Source organism: Stenella coeruleoalba, assembly GCF_951394435.1.
Source record: "Stenella coeruleoalba genome assembly, chromosome: 11".
Classification (NCBI taxonomy): Eukaryota; Metazoa; Chordata; class Mammalia; order Artiodactyla; family Delphinidae; genus Stenella; species Stenella coeruleoalba.
Window position 1 is genome coordinate 958458 of NC_137157.1, and position 13875 is coordinate 972332.

A 13875-nucleotide genomic window follows, 5' to 3' on the forward strand; every position below is an offset into this window, starting at 1 on the left:
TGAAGCTGGGCTGAGCCACCTGTGGAAGCCCCTGGGGGCTCTGGGAGTGGCGAGGGGTCCCCTGCTTAGTCTGGGAGTGGAGGACAGAGCAGGAGGCAGCCTCTTTCCTGAGATGGAGGTTTACTCAGAGCCTTCATCTCATCCAGACTTGTGTGTTCTGGACTTTCTAGTGTGTGTGTGTGTGTGTGTGTGTGTGTGTGTGTGTGTGTGTGTGTGTCCTGCACGGACTGTGAATCCCTGAGGGTCAGAATGGACTTGGACACCCGTCCCTACCAAGGGCTGTCCTGCAGGGGGGCCTCTTTCAGGCCCAATCTGGCCCAAGGAATAGGCCGGGCAGGGGGCTGGCATCTCTGCCTGTGCAGCCACCCAGGGCCCATGTTTCCTCAGCACTGGGGGCCCCCAGTACCCAAAGTGACCCCGCCTCATGGGCAGGACTCAGGCAAGGTGCTGCCCACCTCCCCCTGCCCTTACCCTGCAGGCAGACATGACCCACCCGTTTCTCAGCTTGGCACATCGAGGTTCTGAGGTGTTCCCCCGGGTGTTCCTCCTTGTACAGGGAGGCGAGGCCAAATCTGAGCCCCAGGGGCCTCTTGCCCTTCTGCCCTGGGCATGGCCCTTGGTCAGTAACCCCAGGCCACCCCTTCCCTGCAGTTCTGATCCACACTGCACTTCCAGCCACACCCCCAGCAGTGCAGGATGTCAGACCCTGCCTGTTTTTTCCTGGTTCCTGGAAGGCCCATCCGGTGGGCCTTAAAAATAGCTCTGGGCCCCACAAGCAGGCCTGGCCCAGGTCAGCAACTCCATGGGCCACAGAGCTGGGGCCACTCCTGCAGACGGCGGGGAGAGGCCCCCAGGAGGAGGCTCAGCTGAGCTTGAGGCACCAGCCCACCGCACTGACCACAGAGGTCAGGCCCGGTCCCTTGGCCTCCCACCATTCCTTGGCGTGCCCGAGGCTCAGGCCAGCGTGTTGTGAGCGCCTCCCTCCATGGGGCCATCCTGCTGAGAGGGGCAGCCTCACAGCGGGGCCAGGCGCCTCTTCAAGTTCCCAGTGGCCTCTCAAGGGAGGTGTTTCCTTAGTGGGGGGGGCAGCTTGGATCTTCCCAGGGGACTGCACCCCGCCCCACCCTGGAAGCAGCCTACCCCAACCCTGCACAGCCAGCCCCACAAGGTAACCCTGTCCTGCTGGTGGGAGGGGCGGCTGTTGCCATGGTGACTGGAGCCAGGCTATCCTCCCCAGACTGGGGAGGAAGAGGAGGCTGGGCTGCAGATAGCCTTGGCCAGCACCCTGTCTTCCATCCACACACATCCACACTCATGGACACACGCTTACAGACACGCCCACAGAGCAGGGAGCACGGGGGGGCGGGCACTTACTCCGGGTCAGGGCCCTCACCCACCTTGTCCCCCCATGTCAACAACCAAGGCCTCCTCAACTGGCCTCTTTCCAGCTGCCCCTGGACATCCCACAGGTTTGCTCGGCCCAGCCCTGGGCCTCTCCATGCCCCTCACCCCAGGCCATGCCTGGAGGACCCCCACTTGCTCCTCAACCCTGTCTGTGCTCCCATGGTCCCCAGGTCTCCCCAGCACCCGCTGTCAGCACACCATCATCCTGCCTCCAATCCTCCAGGGCCGCTCCAGCCGTCAGGGTCCGTCCCGGTGACTTGGCCCACAGTCACAGCTGTCCCCCTGAGCCCCGTCCAGCCTCCACTCCCACTGCAGGAACCCCTGGCCCGCCGGGCCTGACCCCTCCCCAGCCCATAGGGCCTGGCTCGACAGCACCCAGCTTCACACCAGTGCCACCCCTGCCCCGGCCCCAAACTGGGCTCTGGGAGCCCTGGGACCTGGCCCTGCCTGCGTGCCGCATGGAAAACCCCCGACACAGGGCCACAGCCTGGCTGAGGCGGGAGGGGCCTTCCCTCTGGCCTGCTCTCGCCTCCGTCCTGGCCTCTCACCCACCGGGGAGGGGAGTCAGCAGAGCCAAGCCAGGGTTTTGCAATGTTCCCCAAAGGCAACTGGGGTGGGGCCTGGGCTGGGGCTGGGGTGTCCCTCAGTGGGAGCTGGTGGGTGGTGGCCTGTGGGAACTCTGGTTGCCCCGCCCAGGAGACCCCAGCCTGGCCTGACTCAAGGCCAAGGCTGGCCCAAGTTCAAGGGCTGCCATTCCCTCTGGGCACACCCCCTGCTGCCACCGCACAGCATTCACACCTTGAGAGCCGCCCACGGCCTGGCAATGGTCACCTGGACTCTTGGCCAAGGGGACCCCGAAAAACGAACGAGGGAGCACCCGGGCCCAACCCAGGGAAAGGCTGGGGTCCCAGTGGACCTAACCGCAAATGCAGCTGGACTGGAGCGCCCAACACCGGCCTTGGGGGTGGCGGCGATGGGAGCGGTGACAACCCATCGGGGACCTGCCTGGGCTGCAGGGGTCCCCTCCTCACCCGGCTTCCGGCCCGGCACTGGGGCCAGGCCCCCGCAGGCTGTGAGCACAGCCTTGGCACTGGACCAGCTCCCTGGCCACTTTGCTGGGGCCTCACCTGTGGGGTTCTGGCCACCCCTGTGCTGGGGCCTCACCTGTGGGGCTCTGGCCACCCCCGTGCAGGGCTGTGCGGAGGAGCCAGTGAGATGCCTGTGACGTGCTTCTGGGGCGCACAGTACACGCGTGCTACACGCGGCTGTGACGGCTTTAGCTGTTGTCCTGTGCAGAGGTCCCAGATTTCAAAGGGAGAGCCTAGGGGCTCCCTGGGATGGGGATGCCTGGGGCGGGGCCCAGCCGACTCTGGCAGCTCCACCATCTCTGTGCTGAGAGCCCAAGGTCAAGGAGCCCAGCCTGGATGGGACTGGGGGAGGGCCGTCCCATCTCACGCCCCCTGCTCACCCCAGAAGCCCAGTCCCCGGGGGGCTGGGGCCGGCAGGGCTGCCCCCTGCAGGGACCCCGCGCCCCGACCCCAGAAGCAGGTGCAGCCTCTGAGCCCCGGCGGCCTCTATAGATGGTGCCCTGGCGGCTTGGGCTCCTCAGTCCCTGCTGCTGCGGCCCCAGCGTGGAGGTGAGGGAGAGGCACAGAAGGGGCCTCGGAGGGCGGTCTCCAAGGAGCCGGAAGCTGGGCCGACCTGCCTGTGTCTGCCTCTGATTTGCACGCGGTGTCCTGCGCTGGGCTCCAGGAGCCATGCAGCCAGTGGGTCCCACACCGGGGCTTCCTGGAGGAGGCCCAGTTCAGCTGAGTCTCCAAGGCCGAACCAGAATGGGAGGGTGTGGGGGGCATTCAGCCAGGTGGGAGCCACAGAGGGTCAAGGGTCGGGGGTCAGAGCAGCGCAGCTTGCCTTGGAGACCTTGGGGCCCAGGGCCTGCGGCAGGAATGACCTTGTCTTGGGAGAGTTTCATTCAGTCCCAGGGCTGGCCAGGGCCACGCTCAGACCACGCTCAGGCCACGGAGAAACTGCCTCCTACAGATGGACCTGGGGTCTCCGGAGCACGGCCGGGAGGGCCTGGTCACAGTAAACATGGGGTCGGGACGAATAACGGCCGTGGAGACCCACATTTAGTGAATATGTGCCCGTGCTCAGCACACTCATGTGCCCCCCGCGCAGCTCTCCGTGGGCCTTGCTCTCACACCACGTCACACAGATGAGAGCGGCGGCCTGTGGGGCTGTTGTGGTAGGGAGACAGGGGCCTCAGGGGAAGGATGAGCCCGAGGGCGGTAACTGGCCCCTCCAGGAAGATAGGAGAGTGTCACTGCCAGGGCATGAACCTCGCCCAAGCAAGACGGATGACGGTTTCGGACCAGCCTTGATCTGGCCCTTCCCTGCCAGCCCCAGGCGGCGCCCACACAGCTCAGAGCCCAAAAGCCTGGGCTCCCCCTTTATGGATCCCTCTGGGTCCCCTCCTTTAATGGTTCGGAAATAGAGAGCTAGGGGGACTTCCCTGGTGGTGCAGTGGTTACGGATCCGCCTGCCAATGCAGGGGACATGGGTTCGAGCCCTGGCCCGGGAGGATCCCACATGCCATGGAGCAACGAAGCCCGCAAGCCACAACTACTGAGCCCGCGAGCCACAACTGCTGAAGCCCGCGCGCCTAGAGCCCGTGCTCCACAACAAGAGAAGCCACCGCAATGAGAAGCCCGCGCACCGCAACGAAGAGTAGCCCCCGCTCACTGCGACTAGGGAAAGCCCGCGCACAGCAACAAAGACCCAATGCAGCCCAAAATAAATAAATTTATTAGAAAAAAAAAAAAGAAATGGAGAGCTAGGGAAGAGCCCCCCCACACCTGGGCATTGGCGGCCGGGGGCGGGGGGGGGCGGGGCGGTTAGTGGTTTCAAGGAAGATACAGTGTGGTTCAACTGCTGGTGGGGCGCGGTAAGAACTGCGCTGGCGAGGGCTGTCTTCACGACGCTCAGCACCCTGCCAGCACACAGCGGTGCACGAGGCTCCCTGGACCCAAGCCTCAGGCGACCCTCTCCTTCCGTGCCTGCTGGGAGCAGACCCAGGCCTGCGGGCAGCGGCCAGACCCCAGTGGCCATAGCCTGGATGTGCAGCCGGGCCAGGGCAGGGGGCAAGCCTGCCAGACAGGCCCCGGGAGACCTGTGTGATCTTCCAGACTCTCCCCGCTGCAGCACTGGCTGTAGGGACCCAGGTTGGCACCCCCAGCGCCAGCCTGTGCAGGGAAGCAAGACGCCCCTGGGCATGTGGATCCAGGACACAGCGGGGGCAGAGTGCTGCCCACTGGGGAATGTCAACGTTCAGGAGCTGCTGCCCAGGCCTGTGGGGGATGATGGGGAGAGTCTGGTGACCCTGAACCCTGAACCCAGGCTGGAGGCCCTTCCTGGCTCATCGTGAAGTCCTGGTATTGGGGGGGGGGCGTTAAGAGCAGGTAAAGGAGGGGGGTTCAGGGCTGCTGGAGCTCTGGAGCCGTCCCCTGAGTTCAGGCTGCAGCACGGACTGGGGAAGTCCGAGGGCCCACTGAAGCCCTGGGGTGGCCTGTCCCCGTCTCTGCTCAGGGCTCCCTGGCAGCCTTACCCAGGGCCCCGAGCTGGCCTGGGCACAGCACCCCATCCAGAAGAAGTGGCCAGGCTGGTTTCCAGCCTCAGGCCACTCGCCGCTCCTCAGGAAGTGACGGCTCGGGGGGGAGCTCGAGAGCTGCGTGGCCTCGGGACGCCCCCAACTCTTGCCCGGCTCATCCCTAAATGCCCCATACTCACTCCCACCAGCTTCCTGGAGGAGGTGGTGGTGCCGGGGGTGCTGCAGAGCCCAGGAGCCAGGAGGAGCTCCCCGTGGCTGTCGGCGGGGTCAGGGCCCAGGTAGCAGCCCACCCGTGCGGACACGCAGCGGGCCCCTCAGTGCACGTGTCCCTCTGGCTTGCAGCACCGGCCCCCTCTGCCCCCGGGCCACCGCCTCCGGAGGAAGGAGACCAGTGGGCTGCGGCAGGGTGTGGCCAAGGGCTGGGGACTCTGGACCCACTGTCCGGACAGGAGCCCAAAGCCCAGGAGAGGCCCTCCCGCCCGCCCGCCCCGCCCTGACCACCGCAGTGGGGCTGAGGACAGGGCCTCAAAGCCCCTGCAGACCTGCCCATTGCAGGGACGGGTGCTCTACCCCAGGGCCCAGGGCCACCTCCCCTTGGGGCAGTGGGCGCCCAGCTCCCTAGAAGACCTGGCGGAGGAGGCAGGGCTGGGGCAGGAGACAGCAGTGGGAGCGCGTCTGCGCCTGCGGGTGACAGGTGGGGCGGGGACTCCGCAGGGAGGGGTGCTGGGACACTCCCCCCACCCCACCCCGGGGTGGGCACGTTCCTGGGCCGCCAGTGGGCCTCGCCTGCCTCAGGGCCATGGAACCAGTGGGCAGAGCTGCTGAGTCATCACAGAGAAACGGGAAGAATGGAAAGAATTCTGCACTTTTCCTCTCTGGCTAGGCTCCCCACCCCCACGAAATTCCCCATCCCCGGCCACCAGCCTCTCCCGCTTCCAGCTGCCCTGGGCAGGCCTGGCTCCCCGCCTGACCCTGACCTCGAGCAGCGTTGGCGTCCTGCCAGCTGGGGCCCTGCTGGGCTGCGGTATTCGGTGGACAGGACGCCCACCTGGCCCAGAGAGGACCCCGTACCAGCACCCTCTGCCTCCTTTTGGGGGCCTGGCCTCCCAGGGTCTGAGTGGGCTCAGGAACGGGGTCCTGGGTCAGGTGGCCCCCTGGGGGGGGGCTGGGACCCGGGCGTGGGGGGTTCCAGGCAGAGCCCAGCTTAATATCTGCAAAATGGGGCCTTTGGTCACTCCCCAGCATTGCTGGTGGGGGATGTGATGGGGGGCTGCAGGTGTCTCCACCCCAGCTGGGCCGAGGAGCCTCTGCCCTTGCCCTTCCTGAACCTGTGCCAGACTGCCTCCCTCCTACCTCCCAGCTGGGGCCTGTGGGGACCCAAGCGACGCCCCATTCTAGCCCTCTGCTCCTTACCACCAGGTCTGTCTCCGCCACCCCCATCTTGGCGGTCCCGCGTGGCTCTCTGGCGGCCTGGCAACCAGGGAGCCGCTGACTCGCGGTTTCAGGGACACACCTGTGCAGGGTTTCGACCCCGCCCTGGAGCCACACCCAGGTGGGCAAGTCAGCTGCACGGGCAGCAGGAGAGCGAGCGGACCCAGGGCCCCCACCGCTGCCCTGGCCCTGGTATCCATCCTGCCCCACCCGGCCCCCACCCCAGCCCCCAGGCCTGGCAGCTTCTCCAGTCCCTCCGAAGCAGCACCTGGAGACTGCTTCTGCGAACACACCACTCCCCACTGAAAACCCTTGCAGGGCTCCCTCTTGCCTGTGGAGAAGCAGCAGAGCCGCTGGCCTCAGTCCTCTCAGCTGCAGGATGGGTATTCAGGGAGCAGCAGCTGCCCCTGGTAGGACTGCGGGGGGGAGGTGCGGGGAGGCACCTGGGCCACGGGCAGGTGGTGGCACCTCGAAGCCCCGTGCGACCTGCTCCTGCCTCTCCCACCTCTGGTGGCATGGAGCCCCTCTGCCAGCCGCCCTGGGCCCCCTGGCCGACTCAGGCTGGGCAAGCCTCAAAGCGCCGGCCGTACTGCCTGCAGCTCAGGCCTGGGGGGCTTCGGTCCGGCTCCTGGATCCCAGGTACTGGCCCCCTTCCTAAAGCAGAGGCCTGTCATGCGGGGGAGCAGGGGAGCGTGTCCCGCCAGGACCTGCCCACACGGGCTCTGAGGGCAGAGCCGGGCCATGTGGTCGTCCTCTTGGTCCTCATTTACAGGTGGGGAAACTGAGGTTCGGGGACGCAAGTGGCTGGCCAGGCCCCAAGTGTCAGCTGAGGTTGGGCAATGCTACCCTGCTCACAGGCTAGAGAACCAAGGCTAGGGGTCACCAGGACAGGGGCAGGGGGGACAGGCAGGGGAGCTGGGTGGGCGACCCAGAGCCTCAGGCCGGGCAGGAGGGGCTGGGGCATCTTCGTAGGCTGGCCCCGTGCCAGTCCTTGTGTAAGAACTTGGGGTCAAGGAGGTGGGGAGGGGTGGCCAGGGCAGAGAGATGTCGAGTCGTCGAGTCTTGGAGTCGGCGAGGACTGCTGGGCACAGCGCCTGCGGGAAGGAGCCCACAGTGGGGGCAGGAGAGCAGGCAGGCTGGGCTGAGCAGTGGCCAGGGGGCCTCGGCGGAGGGTCTGCCCTCCTGCAATCCCACCTGCCGGGACACTGGGGAGCCCAGCAGAGGTGACCTGCCTGCCTGCCTGGGCCCCGAGCCCCTGGGGGAGGCAGGTTGGGGTCAGCATCAGCTGGCCTGGCGGCTGGGGCCCTGGCACGTGGAGCAGGGCCGCCCATCTGAGCAGCACATGCAGCCCGGCCCTGCCCTCAGTGTGAGTTCAAGGGCTCTGGAGGGCACTGGCCAGACTGCCCTTGGGCCGAGGGCCGGGGGGCAGAGCTGGGTCTCGGCCCCGCCCGGTAGCCAGGCCCCAGGCCAAATCTGGCCTCCTTGTGTCTCTGAGTCGTGAACAGGAGAGGAGTGGACGCTGCCTGCCCATCCCCCCCCCCCCGCTGGGCTGGTGCCCTGAGGTGCTACCCATGACGCAGGCTGTGGCCTCTGTTCCACCTGCCTTCTGGCTGGGCTCCAGTCCACATACACACGTGTACGCACACACACACACACCTGGAAAGACCAGTTCCACAGGCTCTTGGCCTGTGTAGGCCAGGCCTGCCCAGACACTGCCCTACCCCCCCTCCCCGGCCCCAGCCTCGGTTTCCCCACCTGTGAGCTGGGCAGTCCTGCCCACCTGAGGTCCTTGCTAGTCTGGGCGCACAGAGGGGCCTCACGGCCGGGGGTGGGGGTGGGGAGCGGGAAGAGGCCCCCCCCCACCTTACCCCACCTCCCGGGGCCCTTCCAGATGGTTGGTACGCACCAGCTGTGCCCCGGAGCTGTGCCCCGGAGCTCTCCACCGCATCAGCACTCAGCCTGCGGCCGGGCCCGGGCTTCTGCAGGGCCGGGCCTCCTGGGAGGCGCCTGAAGGTGATTCCTCAGTTCCTCAGTGGGCGGAGGACTCATCAACGACACAGCTCAGACTGGCCCGCACCCCACTCTGTGCCCCATGCTCCCCTGCGGTTGATGGTGACACCCACCCCTCCCTGTCACTGGAGCCATCCGGGCCATCCCCACCCGTGGGTGCCCCTCTCGACCTCTTAGGACTTCCTGCGCTGTGGCTTCGGCTTGTCCGAGGGGCGCCCAGGAGAGCGCTCTGCGTGAGCCCCTAAGCCAGCCTGTGGGGCTGGAGAGGTGCGATGGGGCGGTGCGCGAGCGGGGTTGGGGGAGAGGGGGCGCCAGAAGCGTGCGCAAGCGCTGCTGGGATATCTGTGAGCCCGTGTGCCTGCGAGCAGGATGGCGAGTGCGAAGATGCCTGTGGTCCCCTGTGTCCTGACCTGGGTGGGCCCACGTGGGTGCTGAGTCAGGATCTGGAAGGGCCCACGTGGACCAGTGTGGACGCTGGTCACCCACCGGCTTCATGTCCAGGCCACACCATAGCACCGGGCAGAAGTGTGGCCCACGGAACAGAGGGCCCCGGCGCCAGCCCTGGCAGCCAGCGCCCAGGGCCTGCACCTGCCCCCAAGACGCGGACCCAACGCGAAGCATCCTGGACCCATCCTGCCTCCAGGCCATCCTCCCGGCGCCCCCCAGCAGGAAGCCAACCCCCTGCAGCCCGAGGGGCTCTGCTCTCTGGACCTTCTCCCAGGCCTGGGGTGGCTGGTGGGGAGGGTCTCCTGCCCTGGGGAACGTCCAGTCCGGGTGGCGGGAGGGGACGAGGGGGAGCAGGGCCAGAAATCCTGATCTGTGAGGCTGGGGAGTCCCGGGCCGGAGGACTACGGGGAGACCTGTAGGGCGGTGCGGTCGAACGGCAGTCGGGGGGCGCATGTCGAGGGGTATAAAGGTCGGTGGGCAGTGCGGGCGTTGGGGGGCGGCTGGGGCCCGGGGCCAGCAGGGGACAGGGCTAGAGACGGGGCAGGACACACGGGGCGGAGCAAGGGGGGCTGGGGCGGAGTCGAGGGGCGGCGGGGGTGGGGGAAAGGCCAGGGGGAGGCGAGGGGGCCCTGGGGGGCGGGGGAGCTGGGTTTCGGGGTGGGGCCGGAGCAGCGGGAAGTGGGGGTCGCGGCGGGGGCGCCCGGGAACACAATGGGCGCTTGTGTGCCGATGCGGCAGCCGGCGCCCTGAGCGGACACCGCCCTGTTCCGGGCGCACACCGTGTCCTGGGCCGGGCGGCCGCGGCGCCGGGCCAGCGGGGAGGGCGCAGCGGGGCTGGGCACGCGCGGCGGCTGGAGCGTCCCGCCCGCCGGGCTCCCCGCGGCTCCACTGCGGCGGCTCCACTGCGGCCGCCCCACCAGGCCCTCCGGCTCCTCTCTCAGAGGGTGGCCGTGGCCTGTGTCCCTCAGCCCTTGTCCCAGGGCCTGGCCATCCTGGCTCCGTGTGGCAATGGCAACTGGGCTCAGAGGCCAACCGACCCGGCACAGGGCCCAGCCCAGGTCTGGCGGGCTCGCCCGGCCACTGGGGTCTGCGGGCGGGAGTGGGGGGCGGGGCTTACATGCTCTGTGGGGAGACGGCCCTGCAGGCTCAGCTGGGAGGGCATGTGGGCTGCATCCCGGCCCTGCAGGGGGGCGGGGGTAGGCACAGAGCAGAGCGCCCTCGCTCTTGCTTCACAGCCCCAGAGGCAGCTGAGAAAAGAGAAGAGGCCTGGCCCTCCTAGGCCTCCAGCCATGTTCCGGGAAGCCAGGAGGGAGGGTAAGCTGCGCAAGGGTGGAGCCGGCATTGGGCAGAGGCGGTCAGATCTCAGGCCAGTGTGGGTCTGCAGCTGAGGCCCCTCTGCCGCGCCCCAACTCCCACCCGCTGCAGGGGAGCGGCTGCAGGACCCAACAGAGCCCAGCAGGGGTCCTGTCTCGATCTCAGGCCCCACCCTAGACAGGCAACAGCTCTCTAGCTCCCTTGGGGAGGCCCCAGGAGAGGGCATTTGCATGACAAATGGGTTCCCTGGAAGGCTGCTGGGCCCTGGAAGCTGGCGCTCCTGTGTGTGTGTGCGTGTATGTGTCTGTGCGTGTGTGTCTACGTGTGTGTGTCTGCGGACGGCAGGCCTGACCGCGCTCCGCATGGGCTCACAGCATCCTCCTGCATGAGGGTGCACAGCTTGGCCGTCCTCGCAGGCCTGCTCACAGAGGCAGCCCCATCTGGGCCACAGAGCCGGGGCCTAGCCCCAGTGGGCTCAGAAGTTTCCTCATCAGTTAGGAAGACCTCACCCAGGCCCCATGTCCCTATACCCTGGTGGTGGTCCCGCAGCTCGGCAGGACAGGCCACGTCTGCTGTCGGGCCTACAGGGCTGTGAGACCGGTGAGGGGGATTCTGAGCAGATGCCCAGGGCTTCCTCCCAGATTCTTGGTCCCCAGCTTCTGGGACGGGCTCAAGGGGGCCAGACCTGGCCAGGTTGGGTAAGGGGAGGTTGGAAGGTGGGGGGAGCATGGGCAGGGGGGTGGCAGGGCGTGGGGAGACCAAGGTGGGGATGAACTGAGGAACCGGTGATGGTGCCAAGGAACAGGCGAAGGTCAGCCTGGGTCAGACTGGACGGGGGGTGTCTGGCTGCGGGGAGCGTGGTTAAATGGGGCTCGCCAGGACCCTCGGGGAGGGCAGGCCTGGCTGTGTTCTGGGGAGGCTGGGCTTACACTTAGGGTCCAGAGTCTCCTGCTGTCTAAACTCTGTTATTCTGCAGGCCCTCTGGGAGACGTTCAAAAAAGGAAAAGAAGGAACCGCGAAAGCTCGCAGAGTCAGGTGCCCAGCATGCCACAGGCATGAACATTTAAGATGCAGAGGGGCTTCCCTGGTGGTGCGGTGGTTAAGAATCCTCCTGCCAATGCAGGGGACACGGGTTTGAGCCCTGGTCCGGGAAGATCCCACATGCAGCGGAGCAACTAAGCCCGTGCGCCACAGCTACTGAGCCTGTGCTCTAGAGCCCGTGAGCCACAACTACCGAGCCCGTGAGCCACAACTACTGAAGCCCGTGCGCCTACAGCCTGTGCTCGGCAACAAGAGAAGCCACCGCGATGAGAAGCCCGCACATCGCAACGAAGAGTAGCCCCAGCTCACTGCAACTAGAGAAAAGCCCGCGCGCAGCAACAAAGACCCAATGCAGCCAAAAATAAATAAATAAAATAAATAAATTTTTTTTAAAAATAAGGAAAAGAAGGACTTCCCTGGTGGTACAGTGGTTAAGAGTCTGCGCTTCCACTGCAGGGGGCGTGGGTTCGATCTCTGGTTGGGGAAATTCCGCGTGCTGCGAAGAGAGGCAAAAAAAAAAAAAAAAAAAAGATAAAGGCGATCTGGTCTTGATTCAGAGGAGAGGAGCCCTCAAGACCAGCTCCACGCAATAAAAAGTGAATTCACATAAGTGAGTGTAACAAGAAACAGGTGAAGTTAAGTTTATTGTTGATCTTATTTAACCCTGTATCTCCGAAATATTATCTATTCAACATATAGTTAGTATAAACAGGCATTAATGAGACAGTTTACATGTTTTCTCCTACTGAAGCCTAAACCGCCTGTGCCTCCCATATTGCAGGTGGCTCAGTTCTCACCGGCGAGGAGGGGCCCTACGGGTGGTGCCGCTGTGGACCCTTGCTGGGGTTCGGGAGCCTGTTAGAAATGCAGAACGCCAACCAAAGACTCACTGGCCACCCTGGTGATCCCAGGGCACCTTTGGGTTCCCAAGCCTGGGGCCGGAGGCCTCTTGGTGGTGGGGAGATATACCCAGGAAATGTCTTTTTTTAAAAAAAATACATATTTTAACATTTTAATTGTTAAATGTAGCATGCAGAAAAGAGCACAGATTTGTCATGGTCCTTTTTTTTAATATGTTTATTTAATGTTCTAAATAAAGAAAGATTAAACTTAAAAATCACTAAAAAAAAATCACTGTCACGAACGTTCCCCTTTATTATAATATTGTGCAGGGCAAGCTTTAAAGCAGATATGAGGGCGGTGACCTCACTGCAGGCGCTGAAGCCACACAGTATTTCGTAGCTCGTGGGGGTGTATCTCGTTCCTACCTGAGTGGTGAAACGCTGCACCAAACTAACTCAGTTGTTTTTATTTTTCATCGTGGTAAAATATGCGTAACATAAAATTTGCCGTTTAACCACTGAGTATACAGCTCAGGGGCATTAAGCACACCCACCTTGGGGCTTCCCTGGTGGCGCAGTGGTTAAGAATCCGCCTGCCAATGCAGGTAACACGGGTTCAAGCCCTGGTCCGGGAAGATCCCACATGCAGCGGAGCAACTAAGCCCGTGCGCCGCAACTACTGAGCCTGTGCTCTAGAACCCGTGAGCCACAACTACTGAGCCTGCGAGCCACAACTACTGAAGCCTGCGCACCTAGAGCTCGTGTTCTGCAACAAGAGAAGCCAGCACGATGAGAAGCCCGCGTACCGCAACAAAGAGTAGGCCCCGCTCGCCACAACTAGAGAAAGCCCGTGCGCAGCAATGAGGACCCAACGCAGCCAAATAAATAAATAACTAAATAAATAAGCTAGGAAATATTACTTAAAAAAAAAAAGAATTCCTTTCCTTTTAAAGGCTGAGTAATATTCCACTGTGTGTAGAGACCACATTTTTTTTAATCCCTCCATCCATTGATGGACACGTGGGCTTCTCCTGTCTTTGTCTGCTGTGAAGGATGCTGCCATGAGCACGGGTGTGCAAGGGTTTGTCAGAGACCCCGCTTTCAGATCTCTGAAAACAGAATCCTGGGTCGTGTGGGACTCAAGCCCATCCTGAGGAGCGTCCGTGGTGTTTTCCACGCAGCTGCACCATCTCACAATCGCGTCAGCTGTGTGCACGAGGGTACCATTTTACTACAGGCTGCCAACACTTGGTACTTTCCGTTTCTTTGGTGGCAGCCATCCTGGTGGGCGTGATGTGGCGTCTCAGGGGGGTCTTGATCTGCAGTCGCCCCAGGTTGTCACTGTCTGACACCCTCTCCCTGTCTTCACTGTCCTTCTCGCCCAGCTCAGAGCCCTGGGCCCCCTGAGCGCCCCCTTTCCCCCTCGGCCCCTCTCGGGCCACTACCCCCGACTCAGGGCAGCTGGATGTGTATGCAGGAACACCCTCCCCGCTGCCCTCCCCTTCTACTCCATCTCCCCCCCTCCCAAACCCTGAGCCCTCTCGTCCTCTGCACCCCTCCCGCCCGCCCTGCGAGCCCCTCACAGGCCCCTCCCTCCCCCACCATCAGTCCCCCCGACCGTGTCCGACAGAGACCTGTGTGGCTTCCGCCTCATCCGACAGCCTCTCTGGGCCTCCCTCCTGCTGTGCTGAGCGGGGGCGGGCGCTGCCCCCTCGCCTGGGCACCTGGGTCTCCTCTCACACCCGCAGCTGGCTCCGCCTGCAACATCATCTTTTGTTG